Source organism: Gracilinanus agilis, chromosome 3 (assembly GCF_016433145.1).
Source record: "Gracilinanus agilis isolate LMUSP501 chromosome 3, AgileGrace, whole genome shotgun sequence".
Taxonomy (NCBI): Eukaryota; Metazoa; Chordata; class Mammalia; order Didelphimorphia; family Didelphidae; genus Gracilinanus; species Gracilinanus agilis.
Window position 1 is genome coordinate 169,968,220 of NC_058132.1, and position 15,115 is coordinate 169,983,334.

Sequence of the window (15,115 nt, forward strand, 5' to 3'; positions counted from 1 at the left end):
AAATCAAATGATATATAATTTAGAAAAAAAGGATACTATAAACAAATTGGGTGACCACAATAATTTACCTGTCATAACTATGGTTAAGGGAAGAAATTGTATCCAAACAGCCAGAGAGAACATTACAAGATCTAAAAGAGATAACTTTGAGTACTTTAAGTTAAAAAGGTTTTGCACAAATAAAACCAATGTAACCAAGAAATGAGTGTGTGTGTGTGTGTGTGTGTGTGTGTGTGTGTGTGTGTGTGTGTGTGAGAAATCAATACAATGGATGGGAGGAAGAAGTTGGTGATAGGTGTCAACATGAAATCTGGACACCTCAATTTTACCCCTACCCTATGAGAAACCCCATTACCAGGTACGCCTGTTTTAGGTTGGTCTGTTTGGGGACCCTAGTGTGAGTGGAATATGTGGACATAGTCAAAATGTTGAGTGCCTTTATTTTAGAAGCTTCTCTCATTGTATTAAAGTCCTTTCTCAGGAAGCCCAGCTCTTAGTTGGACCCTTTCCTATGTAATTGTTATAGTTAACCACTCCCTGATACCCCTGAGGCTGACTGCAGACCTCTTTGCAGCCTGCTTGCAGTTTATCTATGTAGGCTTGTCATACAAAGTTCTCCAGACGGTATAAAAGACCCCCAAGTTCTGTCCCTCTTTGGAGCTGGTATCTAGCATGATGTCTTCTCCCAGGAAAACATCCCCAGAGTCCTCAGGGTGTAAGCCCTGTGTAGACCTTGGGGCTGGGCTCAGTGTGGTGGCCAAATATTGTACCTTTCCCTATCCTGATTAAATACATGAGTTTGTCTATCTCAGAGTTCTGTGTTTTTTCCAAGTTAACATAGGTAATACTTAAACCGTACTCTCATTGGAATTGGCTCAGAGAAAGAACAGCCAGTCTCATTGGGGTATAGAATTGTGTCATACCCTCTAGAAAAATAGAAGGGGAATAAGAAATGGGATGGTGGGGAGATGAGAAACACAAGGGAGTGAGAAGCTGGGTTGGGGGGGGGTTGGACATCCAAAAAGTCCTAGAGTAAGAAGGACATAAGAAGGGGGGATGAAGAGAGCAATATAATGGGAGGGGAAAGGGGGGAGACTGACTAAAAGCAAAACACTGGAAGGAAGGGAAAGAATAAAGGAGTAAGGTTAGGATTAAAGAAGAAAGTTAAAAAGTTAAAATACACAGATGGTAATCATAACTCTGTGAATGGGATGAACTCACCCATAAAACACAAGTGGATAGCAAAGTGGATTAAACACCACAATCCGTGCATATGTTATCTACAAGAAACACACATGAGGCAGGTAGACACACACAGGGTAAAGGTAATAGGCTGTAGCAGAACCTATCGGGCTGCAAGTAAGACAAAGAAGGCAAGAATAGTGATCATGATTTCAGACAAAGCTAAAGGAAAAATAGATTCAATTAAAAGAGACAAGGAAGAAAACTACATCCTGATAAAAGGTAACATATATCAGTACTCAATATATATGCATCAAATGATACAGCTTCCAGATTTTTAAGGGAGAAATTAAAAGAGCTGTGTAGATAGAATTTGCTCCCCAGAAGTATCTTATCCAATTTCCCATTTGCGTCCTTACGTTACGTTTTGTATGCTACATGTGAACACATTGAAGATAAAGTTTTGGTATAACCTCACCCCTCACTCTCTTCTTCCTGAAATGCAGTTATGGAGGCTAGAGGGAGAGCTTGGCAGGAAAGTTTATTCACATGGTCATATTTAAGCTTTGTACTTTTATTTTTTTATTTCTTCTACTTCAAGTGATTACTAATAAATCTTATAAAATATAATACTTGGAGTTATTGATATTAATTTAAATCTTATAGAGCTCAAGGAGGAAAGATAGTAAATCCATACTAGTGGAGGACTCAACGTTCCCCTATCAGAACTAGACAAATCGAACCAAAAAATAAATAAAAAAGAAGTAAGGGAAGTTGCCAGGGGTCATCAAACCCTTCCTGAATGACAAAGTCACAGGTGGGATCCTGGAACTACACAGCAGATTCAAGGGAGGATGGAAACCCCTCACTCAGATACTCCTGTGTGACTCTTCTCTTACTAACACTATTTATTATTGAAATTATTGTGATCAATATCCATATTCAGCCCCAGGGAAATATAGAAGAATAGTAAAGACTATTATTAGAGCCCTTGCAGATCCCCTGCGGACTCCTAGGAAATCTCACCTTTACATATAATAATACAGAAATTCCCCTAAAAATCACTCAATAACAAACCAGCAATTAGTGAGTTAATGTGAAAGATTTTAAAACCCTAACTTAGATCTCTCACTCCCATACACATGTGCCTGCAAAAACAGGCCAGAACAGTATCCAAGTTTTCCCCCCTCCCTGATCTCTGATCTGGAATGTTAACACAGAAAAGGACAATGGATGAAATATGGGAACTTGATTTCCCTGGGAAAGCAAGTATACCTCTCCCTACTGGATTGTTTTAATAACCCTACAGGCTAGCCGAAACTTCAACTCACCTTTGAAAAATATTGAAAAATGAAAGGCTGTTATTGAAACAATACTTGGATCAAGTTGGAATCATTGTATCTTTTTAAAACTTGATTTATGTTGTGATTGTATAATCAACTAGCATAACGAATTATCACTGATTAATCATACATTTGAATAGAGCAAAATATAATCATCTTTAACTTGATTGGCTAAAATATAATTGACCATTCTCTTAACTAAAATACATGCCCCTGTAACTTGTGAATGGGTGGGAATGGTAATTTCCAATCCAGTTATTTCGTGATGAATTATTCTTGACAAGCTTTGCATCTTTTGTTAATCATAAAGAACAAGATAATCACAAAATATTAATCCAATGATTTTATAATTCAGTAGAAGTTAATGTATGACTTAATCCATTATTTCTAAGAAAAGAGTGGAAATCATGCCAACATGTATGTAATTTAAGAGAAGGGTATTAAAAATAAAGCCTGCCTGAGGCAGCCAGAAATAGTCTTTGGGATACATGATTGAAACACAGACTGTATTCATTCATCTTATCTGCCGAGGCTGTCACACCTTCAAGCTCCTGGACAAATGGAGAGCGGGCTCTCTGTAAGAAGTGAATGAAATGTTAGAAAAATTAGAGCTAATAGATGTCTAGAGAAAACTGAATAGGGATTAAAGAGGAATATACCTTGTTTTCTGCAGCACATGGCACATATACAAAGACTGACCATGTACTAGGGTAGAAAGACATAGCAAACAAATGCAGAAAAGCAGAAATAATAAACACAACTTTCTCAGATCATAATGTGATAAAAATCAAATTAATAAGGGTTCATGGAGAGGCAAATTTAAAAGCAATTAGAAATTAATTAATCTAATTCCTCAAAACTTGTGGGTCAAAGAACAAATTAAAGAAACAATTACTGATTTCATTGAAGAGAATGAAAATGAGGAGGCAACATACCAAAATATATGGGATATAACCAAGTAGTACTCATGGGAAAATTTATATCCTTGAGTGACTATATTGAAGCTGTCCACTGCCTCCATGAAGATTCCTAGTGAGTAGGGCACTCAGAAAGGGGAACCAAGGACTGAGTGAAAATGGGTTATGGGTTAAGGACTAAAGGAAAGAAAATATAAGGCGAGAATATAGACACACAGACATAGAAAGTTCTGGCATAAGGTAGACAGACAGCGAGTAAGCTCTGGTGGTCAAGAGCTTCGATGGTTCAGATCTCTGATGGTCAAGAACTTAATCCTCAACTGTCATATTGCTACTTTTATTGGGGTTACAACCATATAGGGGAGAGCCAAGAGGTTTGATACATTAACATTATGAGGTAATCATCAGTAGATACAAACTGCCAGAACCTAAAACAATAGGTAGAGCTAACACCTGGATCAGGAGTCTACAATGTTTGATACATATGTTAATTGATCATTGTAGGTAAAGTAAGGAGACTGAGATGGCTGACCAGTCTTCTGGAGTGTAGCCTTAGGGAGGGGCTCAGAATTTGGCAAGATTAATGTTCAATTTAACTCAAGATTACAGAAATCAATCATTAGCAGTATAAGAGTTAGTTTTTGAGCACTCTTAAAATAATATCACAATCAATGTATACCTGGATTGCTACATATATCAACAAAATAGAAAGGAAAGAGATTAATGAATTGTGCATACAACTTAAAAAACTAGAAAAAGAACAAATTAAAAAACCCCAGATAAAAACTAAGTTGGATATCCTAAAAACTAAAGGAGAAATTAACAAAATTGAAAATAAAAGAACCATTGAACTAATAAATAAGACTAGGAGCTGATTCTTTGAAAAAAATATATAAAGAGGTGAGTCAAATTTATAAGAATACAAAACATTCCCTAATTGACAAAAGGTCAAAGGATATTAATAGGCAAATCTCAGATGAATAAATTAAAATTATCTTTAGTCATATGAAAAAAATGTTTCAAATCACCATTAATTAAAGAAATTTAACTCTGAAGTCAACAAGGAGGCTAGAAGAAAACAATAAAAAAAAATCTTGCCACTAAAGCTACTATGGGGATCAGGATACTTATGACACAAAACCAGAAGAAAATATGACATCAAAATATCATTAATTATTTTTGGAGGCTATTGCTATGACTTTAAAATTTGTCAGGCATGCTGATTTGTGATGATGAAAATTATAAATACCTGGAAGAGTATATACTGATGTTACTTATATCTTGAACCAACTTTCTGTTTACAGATCCCAATTCTAAAGATTTAATTTTGCCTTAGTGATTAATATACAACACCTTAAGAGATGGATATCTGTTAGCTTAGAGATTTATTGTAATTAGCTACTGTTTTCCTAATATTTTGAGTAGAAAGTTGTTACATTCATTATGTGGAATTCTGGAATGTAATTATTTCTTTATTTTTACATGAGGATGAATTTGAACTAAGGAAGAAGAAAAAGAAGGAAAGGATGTTGAGTGAGTTTTTTTGAAAGGTCTGGTAAATTTTTATTGCTAACTAACTCATTATATTGGAGAAGGAAAAAGCAAATCAGTCTGGTATTAAACATGACTAAAAACCTTATGTCAACAATAAAAGGGTGATAATAATTATATGTAGCCACAAGCTATAATTAGTAAAATTGTGTTATTTAAGGTAAAATCTTACGGGACTGTAATCTGATATTGTTGTGAGCTTTGATTTCAGGTAAAATTGTTTGAATGCTCAATCTGTAATCGATCACTGGCGGGAAATGCCATTAGCTACTCAAGGGAGTCTAGCCAGAAAACTACTGGAGGTGGATATCTCTGCCTAGGAAAGACTGAGAGGAAAGACATGGAGTGGGGTAGAATCCTCTTGACTTGGTAACCTCACTGTGCTATTTTCTTTCTAAGCAGGATTGTTTCGCTCCTGTTAAGCCTTACCCTGTGAATGATGTGGAACTTGGCTACATAATTGACTGTTCCAATTAGTAAATACAACTCTTATCTGACATCACAGAGAACTAAAGGTGCTTTATCTATTCTGTGCCTTTAGGCTTATGCCTAAAGGATCAATTTTGAGGCTGTCATAAAGATGTCCCTGCTTTATCCTTTCACAGAAAATCTCTCTAGGGGGAGATAGGAAGTCCAGTACATATAGAAGTAGGCCTGGAAATGGGAGGTTCTGCATTCAAATATGGCCTTGGATACTTTCTAACTATGTGACCCTAAGCAAGACACTTAACCCAAATTTTTAGTTTTTATTAGCTTCTGTCTTGAAACTAATAATTATATTGATTATAAGACAGAAGGCAAGGGTTTAAAAAAACAAGAAGGAAGGAAAATAACTCTAACCAGGGCAGATAAAGCTATAATTGTTGTTGTTTTTTTAACTTTTACCTTCTGTTTTAGTATCAGTTCTAAAACAGAAGAATGGCAAGAGTTAGGCAATCAAGGTTAAATGTCTTGCTCAGGGTAACAGAGCTAGAAAATGTCTAAGGTCAGATTTAAGCCCAGGTTCTCCCAACTCCAAGACTGGTACTCTATCTACTCTGCTATCAGCTGCCTCTGTAATTTTTTTTTTAATTTAATGAATCTCGTTATGATAACATAGCACCTCATCATTGCCATAATAGAATGCAAGGCCCTTGAAATATCTCCGAATTATATAGAAATAATAAAACACAGATGAAGTTTGCAGGACAAAGATATAAATCTATTAATTAGTAAGGTTAAAATTCTACTTCCCTGAAACTTGTTCCATCAGCTACATCTAACTGTTCACAGGAGTGGCCACTTTGGTACTCAGGGGAATGTAGATTTCATAAAGAGTTTGGGTGACCCCTCCCCCATATGTATGTCTTGTATAATTTTCATAAAATCTAAGATTTAAAAATTTTTGAGAGAAATTTTAGGAAAAGAAGCTTGCTAACTCCTCGAATCAAGAAAGTAAACTGTTTGGAGAAAATGCCATAAAGAAACCTACACTGCATCAAAAGACCCAAAATGAACTTTGGGATGTAATTGATTGAACTGAAGGGGGTTGAACATATTTGTTCTGAATGTAAACTCTTATGCCATGGGGAATTGCCCCATAATTGGCTTGTCAATATGCCTAACGAACATTAGTTTTGCTCTCTATTTCCCTCTTATCTCCAACTATTATAGTTTCCTCTTAGGAAGAGCAATACTATATGCACCTTTATCTAGAAGAGCTTAAGAGGTATAAGCTAATTATGTTAAATGATTCACTGGGGAGACTAGTCTCCTCATAGAATCACAGTGGGGAATTGTGAAGCTAGGATTAACTCTCCCCTTGTCTATTTTTAGCTATACAAATCAAGAACTAAAGTACCCCTACTTGACACTAAAAGTGTTCAAAAGTCACTTACTAGAGTAAGCTCACATCTCCAAAGGTCATTGACCTCCCACACATACACACACTTGGTCAGTGCTAGGAAAATTGAAAGACTGATTGGTTCCCATAAAGTGGGGGAACAATAGGAAGTGATGTTGAGAAAACTCTTTCCTTAGATCCTGTGGTGGCAAGTGGAATGATTCCTTCCTTGGTTCTTTGATGAGGAACCCATCCTCTCTGCTCATTGATGCTTTAGTGGGGCACTTCTTTCAGCATGACTTCTTGGTGGTCCTAGCCTCGTGTGCACTGAAGGTTCTCACCAGATTCTTCAGTGTCTCCTGGCTCTTCAGATTTCTACTTCCTAATTAGGACTTTGGATTCTAGTGAGATTCACTTTTGGATTCTCATTTGCGCTCTGGAGACATTAGGATTAAACTTAGGTATTTGTAGCTATGCCTAAGTTATACCTAAGTATACAATACTTACTGTCCTACATTTGTCCACTTTTACTCTTTCCACCTCTTTGTAAACAAAGCTGCTAAAAGTAATTTTGACTTAAGCTGTAATATTTTTAAATCGGTGACCACAGATATTACTTTAGAACTTTCACATTAGCATAAAAACCTAAATTTAAATTCTTATAGCCTCTTGCCCTATCAGGCATATAATCAGCACACTTTTCATGCCAAGGATTTTGTTGGGCATCCCTGGTTTACACGCTTTTTGAACATTTGCAAGTTGATTTCTTCAATATGCCTAAATCTGGACACTATAAAGTTTGACTTGTTATAGTGGACCAAATTACTAAACGGATAAAAGCTTTTCCTGTTACTTGTGCCACAACATCTTTTGTTACTAAAATGCTATTTAGGGAAGATTGTTCCACAATTTGGCCCACCAGCATGCATTGATTCAGATAAGGGCACTCATTTTGTTGATTTTTATCACAGGTTTATTCTTGTTTGTGAATTATTCCCAAACTCTACATACCTTACCATCTTCAGAGCCCAGGCCAAGTTGAACACATGTATAAAGAACTTAAATCCATAAATTGGCAAACTATAACTCATTTAAAACGGCCTGAGATTCTCCCCTTAGTCCTATTCTACTTGCACGGCAAACCGTTCCACCATTTAAGTTGCTTTTTAGATATTGCTCGATTTGGGCCAAACCCTTTCCCTCTGTATATACATCAATTCTAGGAGACACCACCTGTCACTTCTTGCATACAGGAATTTTAGGTCAGATTACAGCAACTTCATGACTATAAGACAGCAGTACAAGCAGGATCCTTGGAATTTTCACTCCATGATCTACACCCTGGAGACAATGTGTATATAAAGAACTTCCAGTGAACTGGTGAGACTCTGCTTCCTTTGGGGCTGGGGTCCTTTCCAAGAGTTCCTGACTACTCTATCAAAATTGTGGGGAATAGATTCCTAGATTCATTCTCTCATGTAAAACCAATGCCATCTATTGAAACTGATTAATCATATCCTATAGTTTTCATTGTGCATTACTGCCTTTTGTTTTTATCTTTATCCTTTTGTGCTTAGGGATTTATAGGTACCCTAACTTCATTTACTCCATTTAAAATGCTCTCTTCATTTGGTGCTATTTCTTTCATGGCATTATTCCAAATTTTCCTCTTTTGTTCCCTCTTCTGATGACTGGACTAAGGATAATGCTATTTATTATTACTCAAATAGAGTATACTCTATCTCTAAAGCAAGGCCATTGGGCTTTACAGATACTGAGTCCATCACCAGCTCCATCAGAGGGTTTTTTTTTTAATTAAAAAAAAACAACTTTATCTTCCATTTTAGAATCAATACTGTGTATTGATTCTAAGGCAGAAGAGTGGTAAGGGCTAGGCAATGGAGTTTAAGTGATTTGTCCAGGGTCACACAGCTAGGAAGTGTCTGAGGCCAGATTCAAAGCCAGGATCTCCAGTCTCTAGGTCTGGCTCTCAATTCACTGAGCCTCCCAGCTGCCCCCCATCTGAGCTCTTTTATCACAGGCAACAAGCCCAGTCCATATAAATAAGACTTTGCTACAACTTGTACCTCCTTAGGGTCATATATTGCCAAATAAGCCATCTCTCCTTTGATTTTGCAATATGTCACATAAATTATGACAAGTAGAGCCCTGGTCACAGCCGCTACCATTAGTCTTTGAGAAAATCAGATTCTCAAATTTCAGTTGATTTTAGCATGTGCTCCAAAGTAACGTTCAAATATATAGAAGCTCTAGTCCTACTCACTGACCATTTACCCACCACTGATTTGTTTTTTGAGATAAGGAACTATGGGTTAACAGATATGTGGGAGGCAATGTGAAACATAACCCTATTATTCCATTCCCTGTGACATTTATCTGTGCTAAAACACACCTCAGTAGGATAAAGGATGAATCATATAAACATGTATTCTTTGCAAAAGTTCCTGCCTCATTACAGAAAAGGACAGATTTCCCATGAATTCTGATAAATGCTGGAAACTCTAATTCCTCAGCTTACTCTTTCTTTTCCCAAGGGTGACTTGGAACTTGTGATTTGGCTTATTACCCCACCAATGTCAGTGCATGATCATTTTATTGACTGGGTGAAAAACCCAATGACTAAGAATCTGAGCACTTGGCATACAGAGCAAGAGATCTAGACCTAATTCAGTGGCCCCTTTCTCTGCAGCATAGATTTTCTATGATTCTATACCCACTTTTGTAATGATGGCAATAATAGGTTCTATAAGGAACATCTCTGCTGAGATTAAGAAATTGAGTCAGGTTATGGTCCAAGCTGTTTCCTGGACTTCTAACGCTATCTCCTTCCTTTAGAATAAGACTGACTCCATGACAAAAATAGTCACATAAAACCACTTACAATGGCTTCAGGAGATGTTTGTGCTCTTATTAATAAATTTTGTAATTTTTACATAAATAAGTCAGGGGAAATTGTTACAAACCTCCATGAGCTCAAAAGAATTATGAATGACATCTAGAAAATTTTAAGAGATCTATGTGGCCATCTGATGTCACATAATGGAATCTCTCTTGGCTAAAGGGTACCCTCCTATTGGCAAGTATGGCCAAATGGGCCTTTTTTAATTCTAGGAATTATTATCCTTTTCAGACTTTGCCTTAGTTGTTGTACTAAGTCTATGCCAAGATTTTACCAGTGGAAAAACTTGTATGTGTACATACTGAGAATCATGGCCATGTTAGAGATCTGGTTGATTTAACTTTTAAGTAATCAATCTGTTTCTTTAAAATACGTTTTAGCTGTTACATTGTTAACTAGAGCTTGGGATTTTTTTTTTCATTTCATTAGTTTTAAGTATGATTTTTTGTTTATGGAATTACACCTGATATTTGATATTGAAGGATCAATTTCCATTGTTTAAGAGCACTGATAATGTTGCATACCTCAAAACTTAAAGACTATTGAAACCTGCCATTTGATTAAATCTTATGGGACTGTAAAGAATGCTATTTCAGTCCGACAGCAGCTATATTAACAAGGGAATGGTATTAAGCCACTGATCACAGATGTCAATAGTCACTATGGGAGTGTCATTTATCAGTGAGTAGGTGGGGAAAGCAGTCTCAGGAAAGGATCAGGAAAACAACCATTTGGCAAAGACAAAGGTAGGACTCTTCTGATTTTTACCCTGGTAACACATATCTTATGGGGAATATTTTCATCTTGCTCTGACTCTGGCTTGTTACCTTTATGACTTTGTATGGAGTAGGAATCAGACTAGGGGATCACATTCCCCTTTGTCATATTTCTGTTCCTCTTTTTCTTTGTTTTGGCAACTTTACTTTCTAGTGGAAATGGCTTATAATTTGCAAGCATGTGGGTTAGGTGAAATAATATTGCAATTACCTCCCCACCCCATCTGCCATGACTAAATAGATGTTTTAATTAAAATATTTGGATGGATAGGAAAGTGATTTATATTTTATTTGAATGACTTATTTAATGCATGCTTAAATAACTGTCCTAGATATATGTATATCCCATAACAAGGCTATTGTTGTAAGAGAATAAATACCATTTGGGAACATTTTTCTATCTTTCCATAAAATTATGTATGTACTTATTCCTTGGCAGCATCTCGGCTTCCCAAAGGGAGAATGTGAAGCTATCCTAAAGCTGCATATAAGTCAGTGATCTGGAACAGGAAAGCAGATCTGCTAGAGAAAATGCTATAAGGATCATCATGATTATGGACAGCCTAAAAAGATGAGAGCAATAGAAGATACCCCCTAAAATCATGCACTGCATCATAAGATTCTAAAGGAGTCCTTGGATATAAAAAACTGAACTGTGGAGGTTGGGTCACCTATCCCCTTTGCTCCTTCCTATGCACTGATACTTTGATTGTAAAATCCTTATTGCTCCTCCTCCCCCCCAAAAAGGAATGGGTAGTAATGGCTCCTTGTCAATGCATCTATCAATCACTTTTAACATGTTAAGAAACAGTGAAATACAGTTAGATCCACCATGAAATGAATAATACCTCTGGGCCCTTATGTATCCTGGTGAGATAATTCTGAAATGTATAGATATCATACATAGAATGATTCATTGGGGAAGACTAATGTGTTTACCAATGAATCAGAGTGGGGGATGTAGAAATTAATCTCTATCCTTTTTTTTTGGTCTACAAAACATCATTTTGATTTTAAAGCAAAAAAAAAAAAAATCTTACATCTGAACCTCCAAACACCTATCTCCCTGAGATCATGGGTAAAGTCATCTTCTTGTCTATCATGCTAGGAGATTCTGTATACGTGCTGTGCAGCCATTCTAAACACTTTGTCTTTACTCTAGGTAACCCAGAAGACCCACTTCATCTAAGAGAGCTGGCAGGCCACATGAGGCTCTGCATTTCTCTTTCCTTGGCCCACTTTTTATTATTTAATAATTATAAAATTAAGATACTATCTCCAGAGACAAGTGCACGTTAAGAGTGGATTTTTCTCCACTATGGGTTCTCTGATGTTGAACAAGACTGGAATGAATAGTGAAAGCCTTTTCATATTGATTACATTCATAAGGTTTCTATTCAGAGTGGACTCTCTGATGTCTATTAAAAATGGATGTGGAGCTAAAAGCCTTTCCACAATAATTACATTCATAAGGCTTCTCTCTAGAGTGGATTGTCTGATGTTTAGCATAATTGAAGCTAAAATCATAAGTCTTTTCCCACTGATTATTTTCATAAGGTTTCTCTTCAATGTGAACTCTCTGATGTCTACGAAGATTGGATGTGCAGCTGAAAGCCTTTCTACATTTATTACAATCATAGGGTTTCTCCCCAGTGTGGATTCTCTAATGTTGAGTAAGACTGGAGCAAATGGCAAAAGCCTTTCCACATTGGTTACATTCATAAGGTTTCTCTCCAGTATGGATTGTCTGATGTTCAGCAAGACTAGAATGATTGCTGAAAGTCTTTCTACAATGATTACATTCAAAAGGTTTCTCTCCACTGTGTGTCTGATGTTCAACAAGATTGGAGCTAAAGTTGAAAGTCTTTCCACATTGATTACATTCATAAGGTTTCTCTTCAGTGTGAACTCTCTGATGTCGACGGAAATTGGAGCAATAGGAAAAAGTCTTTCCACACTGACTACAATCATAAGGTTTCTCTCCAGTGTGGATCCTTTGATGCTGAGCAAGACTGGAGCGAATTGTGAAAGCCTTCCCACATTGCTTACATTCATAAGGTTTCTTGCCAATATGTATTCTCTGGTGTCGATGAAAATTGGAACAATAGGAAAAAGTCTTTCCACAGTGATTACATTCATAAGGTTTCTCTTCAGTGTGAACTCTCTGATGTCTACGAAGATTGGATGTACAGCCAAAAGCCTTTCCACATTGACTACAATCATAAGGTTTCTCTCCAGTGTGGATCCTTTGATGCTGAGCAAGACTGGAGCGAATGGTGAAAGCCTTCCCACATTGATTACATTCATAAGGTTTCTCACCAATATGTATTCTCTGGTGTTTACGAAAATTGGAACAATAGGAAAAAGTCTTTCCACATTGATTACATTCATAAGGTTTATCTCCAGAGTGGATTGTCTGATGTTCAGCAAGGCTAGTATGATTGGTGAAAGCCTTTCCACACTGATTACATTCATAAGGTTTCTTATGAATATGCATTCTCTGATGTCGATGAAAATTTGAACAATAGGAGAAAGCCTTCCCACATTGCTTACATTCATAAGGTTTCTCTCCACTATGGTTTCTTTCATGTACAGCAAGACCAGAACTCCTTCTGAAAGCCTTTCCACACTGATTACATTCATAAGGTTTCTCTCCAGTATGAATTGTCTTATGTTCAGAAAGACTGGAGCTAAAGTTGAAAGACTTTTCACGTTGATTCCATTCATAAGGTTTCTCTTCAGTATGAATTCTCTGATGTCTATGAAGAGTGGATGTGCGGCTGAAAACTTTTCCACAGTGACTAGATTTATAAGATTTCTCTGCAGAGTGGATTCCCTGATTTTTCAGCATTGCAGGAAACTCCTTCACATCAAAACCAGTCTCTACATATGAAGGAAGCAAATACACATACATAAATATATCCTCTTCATTCTGTTGGTAGAAAATAAACTGAATGACATTCAATTTCTCCAGACAAAAGGAAAACTCTTTCAAACTTAAATGGTAAGAATAACCATTTAAAAATGTTATTAGCTCAAACTAATAGAATAATTTAATCAACAAAGAGTTCACATTGGATCCTCTCAACAAACCTGAGCATCAGACAGCATTTTCATTATACTTTAAAACTTAGGTCATGAACTCTGAATGGTTAAGTGACATGCCTTAAATCACAATAGCTGAGATTAGAACTCAAACCAATGACTGAATATGGTCTGTCCACTGCATTAGATAGATCATCTCTATTCCATTTTTAATCCTTTCTTTGAATGCATTTTGTTCATTACAATTGTATTCCTTTGTGTTCAGGCAATCTTCCTTCTGTTTTGTATTGAGCAGTTTTCATGAACTATCATTTTGTAAATTTCATGCTAACCTGAGAAGATCTACTTTTTCTTACATTTTATTCAGATATATAGATTTTATGTCATTTGTGGCACACATTAAATATTTATGCAATTTCATTGTCATGGGTTTTAACATAATGTAATTGCCCTGGCAATTCTTTAAAATTTTTTTTATTGTTGTTATTGCTATAAATGAGTGCAAACCCTGTTTTTTTTGGTATTATTTAAGACATATTAGATTCTGTTCTGTCCTATCACATTTTTAGAATAGGCATTATCTCTTTATTTTTTAATTTTTATAATCCCAAAATAGGATATACAATGGTATCTTGCTTTGCAACCTGTTCTGAGAAACAACAAATCCACCATATACTGTTAGAAAGAAACTCCTCACCCTGAAATTAGGTACAAGGATTATTATATCAGATCATCCTCAAGTTCCAGCAACAATTGACTTTTGCCCCATCCTCCTATAATGTTCCTCACTCCCTAAAACCTATAAAAATACTGTGTATTATTTACTCATGGAGTCTTTGCCTCCATAGGTCAAATTCCCTGCTGGCACCTCCAGGAGATCTAGCCGATTCAAAATTTTTCTCCAGCAATCTATTGTTCCCATTTATGACATCACCAATGCCATATAGTCATATATAAATTTAGGAATAATTATCACTGTTCTTATTATATTTTAAAAATAACTCTTAAAGAAAGCCCAATGTGAAATTATGATAATTTATACTTATGAATTTAAATTGTATGCATAGTGTTTAAAATTAGGAGAATAATATTTTATATTTTATAATGTTACACTCTAATACTCATTTGGAACTTTTGGGGAAAAAAAATTATCATCCCTATTGTAAGTACTTAATGGATACATTTTAAAAAATTCTAAATATTAGATTAAGTGATCAGTGGGGTATCACAATACATGTTTTGTAGTTTTTGTTGAAAGTGATTCTAAGAACAAAATTCTTGGAAGACACTGCTCTGCTCTGGTGTGATAGTTATTCATTACATTGATCAGTATTGTTACAGCATATTCTCCTGGTTCTACTCATTGCTATCTACATCAGTTCAGAGAATTCTTCCCAGGTTTTCCATCAATTCTTAGAAAATAAGGTTCTATTATATTCTTGGACCATCACTTCCTTAATCATTTGACAACAGACAGTCATTACCTTTGTTTCAATTTTTTTTTTTGCAACATCAATATTTTTTCCTTAAGTCAATGTGCCTTTTCCCTCTTTTTCTGA

The 15,115-nt window shown here is 35.9% G+C and overlaps 1 pseudogene; it reads right to left on the reverse strand.

The window, feature by feature from the left end:
- Positions 1–10,792: 10,792 nt before the first annotated feature.
- On the reverse strand, positions 10,793–13,362 carry LOC123241327 (annotated as a pseudogene).
- Between the last annotated feature and the right edge of the window lie 1,753 nt (positions 13,363–15,115).